General features: G+C 38.3%; 1 long non-coding RNA gene across 1 annotated transcript in view; it reads left to right on the top strand.

Annotated features, from left to right (window-relative positions):
* Positions 1-988: 988 nt before the first annotated feature.
* Positions 989-8508, top strand: part of LOC103011275 (uncharacterized) — a 46123-nt gene continuing 38603 nt past the window's right edge. Inside the window, exons 1-2 of the long non-coding RNA XR_449737.2 lie at positions 989-1185; positions 2351-2893. This is a non-coding gene — a long non-coding RNA (uncharacterized LOC103011275). The remainder of the gene's footprint in view (positions 1186-2350; positions 2894-8508) is intronic.

Raw genomic sequence — 8508 nt, 5'->3', positions numbered from 1 at the left:
GAAACTTCATTGCCTTTGAGTGTGTTTGTGTGTGTGTGTGTGTTTTGCAGTGTAATGGGGAAAGCAAATTCTGATCACACTTTGTAGCAGTTCAACATAGCAGGTCATAGGTCATACTACTCTTAGTTAAGTGTCCCTGTCGGTGTTTGCTGCTGTGGGGGTACAATATGTTATTATGTTTGCTTCTCTTGGTGTAACTACACATCTTGCAACTAATGACCTCCTGGTTTTTTGTATACGTGCAACTAACACACAGGCACTAATATTATGTTTCATTAGGATCTACCAAATGTTAATAATTTCAATTTTTAAAATCCGCTTATTATGTAGATTTTTTAACCCTTACTATTTGCTCAGAAATAGATATGAAGAGGACGAGGTTTTCTATCTCATTGAATTCACAGGTTATTGGTGGAGCCAAAGGTGTTGGAGACATCAGAGTCACAGGGCAGTGATGGAGGGAAGAGACTGTATTGAGACTGTGTAGGAGGGTAAGAGGGTAGGGATGGGGGTGCATTTCAAGGAAAGCCCCCTGGGGAGGTGGAGTTGAGCTAAATCTCTGGCAAAAGCAGGATTTAGTTAAGTGAAGAAGGTACAGGGAAGGCATTTCAGACAGAGGGAAGGAAGTCCACAAAGCAAAGATGTAAGAGGGAACGTTTGAAACCCTTATCCTCGTTAAATACAGTGACCTTTCCATTCACGAAAAAATAGGAGAAGTTGACATGCCACGTGTGGATGATTGATATCCTGTTCCACATCCAAATTATTGCCAAATCCTTAAGTACAAAATGTAAACTCCTTTGCCATTTTTGAAACCTGGATGTTTCAACATTTCCCCCTTTTGCCAAAAGTAAACTCTTCATAGTGAAGTAAGTTGTCCTTAATTTTCCTAAATATACTTTTTAGAAAGAAAATATAGATTTTTCTTAATCAATACATTCACATGAGTAATTTTATACATTTCTTTGGACTTAGCAGTACTCTAATGGGAGAAAAATTCTGCTTTGGTCTGGGGCCATCTTCTTGCTTCTGCTCCAAATTTGAGACCCTCACGCCTTCACATCTGAGACAGAGCTGCCAACAGCCTCAGCAGCATCAACGCAGGATGTTCACACACACACACACACACACACACAAACACATGTGTGTGAGCCTCATGCATCTTACTTGGAAACAATGCAAATGGTATGTTTTCTTCAGCAAAGTGTCATATGGGATGTGATGTGGTATTTTTATACTTTAAAAATAACCTATAGATATTTTCACTTGGTATACTCAGCACAGAGCCTGAGAACTCATTCTGTTGGGTCCAGATAATTGTTTTTCAAGGTATGATCTTAAACTATCTAGGTCAGAATCACCTGGAATCTTTCAAACAGCAGAAATTTCCTGATTCCACTCAGGATCTATTGAATGTCTGGAGGTGGGCCCAAAGGGCATATATTCAGCAAGCCCCAGGTAATTTCTGATGTCCCCTAGAGTCTGGGTCGATCTTCCATCCAATCTGGCAAAGAGTTAACCATTTAGAGCCAAACATAAGTGAAAACAAGTAGCATATGTTTGACTTGATCCATTGAGCTTAAAAAATTATCTACAGTTCAGAACTCTAGTCTTGCAGCTCATTTTTGTAATTTTTATAATTTGAAAATTCCATCTAACCATTATGAAAGACACCATGAACATCGTAAATTTTGTGCACATACAATGCTTTCCAAAGTCCAACACTCAATTTTACTAAGCATGGAGCTCATAGCATTTATTTCTCCCTGACACATTTCAATTTGTCTTACAGAAAATTTTTTATTCTTTACTGATTTATACCTCTCAAGGTTACATTTGCCTACAGATTTTTCTTTTGGTATTTTGGTATTTATGACAGACACTGAAACCTATTTAAATTATTTCTGAGATACATCTCCCTTCAAATGCCATAAACATTATCTTGTCTCACTAAATATCTGATATTACTTTTTCTCTACTTCTGATTTTTAAAAAATGCTATGATTACTGCTCCTTAATACATTTTTTGCTCATGAGATCTTCATCTCTTTAGGCAGTGTATTAATCCCCTTTGCTACCTCTTGGGTCCTCCTGGATTTATAACTGGAACAACTAAGGAGCAGGAGCGATTTTAATGGTTTCTTCCATCCTCTGGTTCTCCATGACTAGGTGAAGAATGAGGGGACTGTGTGTATATGATAAACATAGGGACATTTTCCACCATCACTGATGCTAGGAAGTCAAACAAACTGGGCTTCTCAAAATTAAGTGTGATCTCATAGAAAATGCCAGAGCAAAACCTATTCTCAGAATTTCCTTTCTGAACTGTTTGTGATATCCTATCTTCCAGGGTTCCACTGGGAAGTCAAAACCACTATGAGTATCATGATATAAAGAATCTATTATAGGAAGACGTTACACAAATGGGGAGAAGTTGGAGAGAAGTCCAAAAGGACGAGTTGAAAGATCAGATAGAAACCACCAGCCTTCTGATACACTATACAAGAGGACAAATGATAACTTACAGGAAAACCTGGAAGCTAAGCACGTCCAGATGCTGAAGTTAAATTACTAAGGAGAGCCAACAGAAAGTCCAGCTTGGGGTAGCTGCCGGTCAGCAGGACCAGCATTTGGGAAGAAGAGCTGGACCCATGGTGGGGGATGAAGCAAGGACATGGCAGAATCCATTGGCATCTCTGCATCTAACTATGAAAACCTTCAGGGCATGATGGCTACAGCTTCCCCTACACCTTTCAAAAACCTCGTGTGAATTTCTCTTTTGGTCAGCTTCCATCTAGAACCATAAGTGGGAGATTCTGGGAAAATCCTTCCAAACTAGCCAAGTTGACAAGTGATCAATACAGCCCCCCACCACAATCATTCTCTGTTTAAGGTATGTATTTTTATTTGTTCCAGAGCATCATGTTTCACTTCTTTTCACAATAATAGTCAAGATTTTGTTTTAACCTACTTTAAAACAGGTAGAAAATGATAGCTTCCCCTCTCCTCCCCTTACGCAGTTTGTACATTGTTGATACTGTATAAATGCACTTTTTCCTAATTGAATTGAATGAAGTTCTGAAAAGTTAGTATCTAATCTCCATGTGTGCTCTGGAGAAGCTGTGTGAAGTCTCTGAGGTCACCAGGAACCATGTCTTCATGACTCTAACCGAAAGTCATTCACTTCTCTGGATCTGACCCACCATCTTTCATGTAGGAGTCTCTTGATAGCTGCATACGTTGAGTCCAAGCTAGGGTACCATGTTAGTCCTTGCTGCATCAGAAACCACCCTGAAACTTAGAGACTTAAAACAAGAATGATTCCTTATTTCCCTTGATTCTAGAATTAGGCTGGTTATTTCCTCTGCTGGTTTCACCCAGGTTCACTTACGAGGCTGAATTAGCTTGAGGATCAGCTGGCCTGCGAGGCCCAAGAGGGTTCCATTCATATGTCAGGCAGTTGGTTCTTGCGGTCGGTTGGAGAACCTTGTTTTTCTTTCACGTGGCCTTTCATCTTCCAGGAGGCTAGCCTGGCTTCCTTACATGGCGGTCCCGGGGCAGCTCTCTAAGACAGCAAACTGGAAGCTGAAAGACCTAGCTTCAGATGTCACATAATGCCATGTATGCACTTTTTTTTGTCAAAGCTCTTTACAAGGCAAGGCCAGATTCGAAAGGAGGTGAAATACACTTGACCCCTTAGGAGATGCCAACTGTTGTGGCCATGTTTTTCAATGTACAATACCAAATGAAATTGCGAAATTATCTTATGCTAGTTTCTTTAGTAAGACCAGCCACCCCGGCACTCTGGGCCACACACGTCCTACATTGTTATTCTTATATCAGTGGTTCTCAGCTGGGATGATTTTGTCCCTATTTTTCCCAAGGGGCATTTGGCAATGTCTGGAAACATTTTTGATTCTCACAACTGATGGTGTGGTTGCTATTAGAAGCTAGTGGATAGAGGCCAGGAATGTTGTTAAACGTCCTATAATTCACAGGAAAGCCCCTGATAACAAAGAATTATCGGGTCCAAAATATCAGTCGTGCTGAAGTTGATTAACTCTGCCTTATAAGGAATATAGTGCTAGCAAGTTTGCAGAGTAGAACTTAGATCAAGAATAATACCTAAAGGTATATGTTTCACACAGCCTGAAATGATTTAAAGTTTTGAAGGGATCATAAATTTCCTTTCAGATGTAGAGGGACTTTTAGCATTCTGCCTTTCTAACATTCATTATTTATGAACAAACCATTTTAGATAGAATATGAACCACTCAGACCCTTCTTTAAGATTCAAGCTGAAAACAATACTTAGACTTTTAAGGCTTTGCCTATTTTTTTTAAATTTTCAACTCTCCTTCTAGCTTCTAACCCAAACTTCAAGGGATGTGCACGCATGTGTGCCCATACACACACACACACACACACACACACACACAATATTTTAACTATTTCTGTCAGAAATCTTTTAAGGACATTCCCACATTGTTTTAAAGGCTGAGAAGTGTGTGTTAATTGGTCAAAGCCCTTGTCTCATTAACTGAGGAATAATACTTTACACAAAACTCTATGATCTTTCAAGCTGTATCTCTAGATAGAGGCTGATAGGAGTTACACAACCTACCATGGATTCTCCATCACAGTGTCCTTGGGGAGGTTGAAATTTTCAAGGTTTCCCCTCCAGAACAAAGCAGAGTACAATTTAAAACAAAATGGGATAAATTGGTAATGACACAAAACAAGTTAGAATTGTATACAACAATATATAAATTAGACTTCCTTAGGGTAGAGGAAATAAAAGCGCTGAAAGAGAGGACTGTGGACAGCTTCTCTGCTCAGTTTTTTCATATGAATTTAAAAATCAAAAAGGGATAGAACTCAGTTATACACCGTAGCTCTGATCCATATTCCAATTCCAGCTCTTGAGATACTCTTGGCTTGGATGGTGCCCAAATTGGCTTAGTCACCTTTCTCACCCAAACACACCCCATCTGCTCTCTCCTGAAGGTGTGTGATCACAGGTAGCTTACCTTATCAAGAAGGATGTGTTGCCATCCCTTTCAAGTGACAGAGGCTGTGTGTAATTGTGCTGGCTCCAAAGCATTGTAGACAGGGTAGATATTTGAATGCACTCATAGACATTTACTACAACAGCTCAGGCCTGAGGACTCTTCTTTATTTTATTGTTTTGATTTTAATGACAGATTTAATAATGGCTTATAAAATGAGCATCTTTTCTTTTGTGATATCAACAAGTATATGAGTAAACGTCAAATTTGAATGACATGTACTTGTTACACATTTTTCATTCTTATTTTACTTTCTTTGATATTTTGTCTCATGTTTTTAAACTTTTTATTGAACAAAATTTTCGAAGACCATCCTTCCACTCCTTTTAATCATTTATATTGTAGCATTTTTGTTGGTTGTTGTTTCTGACAACCCAAAGTATCAATAGCTCTATGATCCTTAGATGAGCAACTGGGTGAATGACCTCAGAATTTGGTCTGAGTCATACATTGCTTCCATCCTACATTTTTTTTCACAAATTAAACATATTGTCCCACCATGTCAAGTTCATTTTGACTTGCAAGCCTGTATTTGGGGATGGTGATGTGACAGGTAAAGGACTCTAATTGAGAGAGAAAGAGAGAGTGAGAGAAAGAGGAAATTCGAGAATCCATTGGGATGAACAAAGTAGTTCCCCCAGTCTATGGATGAGACCAAATTCACAGCTATAATTAAGATCGTTTTAGTTGCCTCAACAGTAGATTAATTCCCCTTTTCAGCTAAAGAATCAATGTCATGCATAGAAAACAAACTTATGATTATGAAAGGGGAATGAGGGAGGGATTAATTAGAAGTTTGGGATTATCAGATACACATATATAAAATAGATAAACAACGAGAACCTACTGTATAGCACAGGGAACTATATTCGATATCTTGTAATAACCTACAATGGAAAAGAATATATATGTATATGTATAACTGAATCACTTTGCTGTACACCAGAAACTAACACAACATTGTAGATCAACTATACTTCAATAAAAAAATAAAGGGTTGATATCATGAAAGCAATATTTTACTGGAGAGATATTGCTGAAATCTGTTTGCTTAATAAAGCAATTACTGATAACTTGCAATTGTTTATTGCTGCCCAAATTATCAACTTGTTAGCAAAAGCATTCTTGTGTCTCAACAGTGATGTGTATTTCTATTTCAGGGAACACTGACATATAATATTTCTTCCATAGAGATATATCAGGAAACCATAACCCTTAAACTATGAAACGTCATATTCGCACAAGCTGGAGAGGTATTATGGAAATACTAAACACATTGTTTGAGGTTTCTGCTTCCAGAGTCTTGGCCTTTGACCTTCAATCGATATCTCACTTCAAAATAACAGTAATGGATGATGGAAACTGATGTCTTTCACTTGTGGTGTTCCAGAAACAAAATCTTAGAGATTTTAACATATAGGTATCTTCCAAGGGGCAAATAACTGAACCCGTTTTGAAGTGCTCTCAGAATGCAAATGTTTTCTTTGCAGCCACAGAAGAAAAACGTAGGCATCTTAGACCATCATCAGCCTGGAAGTAGTTGTTCTGTTTGTTATTTTCTTGCCAAGGCTTTTCCTTTTCCACACTCAGGAGTGGGTAACAGCAGCTTCTGATGACATAGGCCCATATCTTGAGTTCTCGAAACTGTAAAACACTAGTTTTGAAGTATTCCCGCACCTAATTCCAAAAGGTCTAACTACACTCACTTAAATGAGTCACAAGGATGGCTGTACCATTCAAACCACTTTAAGGCATTTCTTCCTTTAGAGAGTAGCAGTAAGAATAGTACAAGATTAAGACTCTTCTCCAACGCCATGATAATACCACCTAATACTTATAGAGTGTGATACCTTTTCAAAGTATACTTAAATGTATTACAGAAAGCAGCAGTATAGTGTACTGGTCAAAAATGTAGGCTTTGGAGTCAAGGTGATATACTTTTAGCAATGTAAATGCCCCGATTCTTTACCTGTGAAATATAAATAATGGTACCTAAGTCATAGCATTATTATAAAGATTAGGTTTATATAAATAGCTTAGTCTTGTGGCCGTGCCCGAGTTAGCATCACGTAGCTGGTAGCTATTATTGGTACTACCTTAATGCAGGTGTCTTTTTCACCACTTATGTTTCATGTATTTAGGTCTTAAAATAGTCATTATAGATTTATTGTCATAGCACAGAATTTAAAAAAAATCTACATCAGAACTGAGGTCCCTAAAAAATTTGCTCCACACCCCTGCAAGGGAGCACAAAGGAATAAGACAGGCATTAGAATCTTCTATGACCAAATAAACCTCATGGATCATGGATTCCGACTGAAATCTCCTAAATCATAACTTCAAACAGTGTCAACGCTGGCTAAAAACATCTAGGTTATCAATTTCAAGCCAGAGTCGAAAACATGGCTAGTGCTGACAAAGTACCAAATAGTACCAAAGTAAATTGACTAGGCTTCCTGCCTCTGCTCTCCACGCCATCAGGAAAACCTTCTTTACATCTTTTTCTGAGGTGCTAATTCACTAAACAAACAGCACACGTTACCCCAGGCACCAAATCCTTCAGGAGACTCCCAAGTTGCCCATATTCCTTTGGAAAGTTTGGGGGCCAGAGAAAGCCCAACAACTGTTTCAGAGCCTGGCGCCTGGGGTGCCAAAGAATTATGCATGAAGAAAACCCTGCTGGGAAAATGTTAGCTGCTAAACTAAGCATCTTAAAGAAGAGATGCGAAAGGATGTAAATGCTTTAAACCACCCAAAAAATTCAACTGAGAAACAGATAGTCACAAGAAGAATCTGAATTAAAATATAAAAATGACATTCAGGTGTAGCAGATGCATTCAGTAATTCTGAGATGGAATACTATTCTGATAGGCTGCATTTTAGAGAAGTCCAAAATGCCAGAATTGGAACTTAGATCTATACACTAGGGGGATCCTTTACATAACAGGTTCTCCTTGAGCATTTAAAAAATATGACAGATCTAAGGAATGATACACATATATCTTTAATAGGAATGCATCAAATTTGTTAAAAAGTCAAAGCCATTGTTGCCCTGAGAGAGCCGAGGAGCCTTGAACGTGCATCCTCAGCCTATTTAACATTTGGAAGGACAAAGAATGGAATAACTGGAATGAATTTGTCTTTACCTTGATGTCATTCTAGAATTTTGAACCATTTTCTTTTTGTTCTCTCCCAACCCTGACCACCAGTACTTACTTTTCTTTTTAGCTTTTCATTGAGAAAACTTGAGAAAGAAGTGGTTTGAACTCAAGATAGTGGTTTAAAGGTTGTAAGTATGTCCACTCAATGTGTTTAAGAGGATTCTGCCATTTTGCTATTTCCATCTTCTCCTTCCTTCCCTACGTTTATTACTATGGAGTCAGGTCTGGTGTTAAAGTGTGTGTGTTTTAGATGGCTCTATTCAATTGGAGAATAATGG

The sequence above is a fragment of the Balaenoptera acutorostrata genome, chromosome 4 (genome assembly GCF_949987535.1).
Source record: "Balaenoptera acutorostrata chromosome 4, mBalAcu1.1, whole genome shotgun sequence".
Lineage (NCBI taxonomy): Eukaryota > Metazoa > Chordata > Mammalia > Artiodactyla > Balaenopteridae > Balaenoptera > Balaenoptera acutorostrata.
The sequence above is the reverse complement of the archived record's forward strand: the minus strand, read 5'-3'. Positions and strand labels throughout refer to the sequence as shown.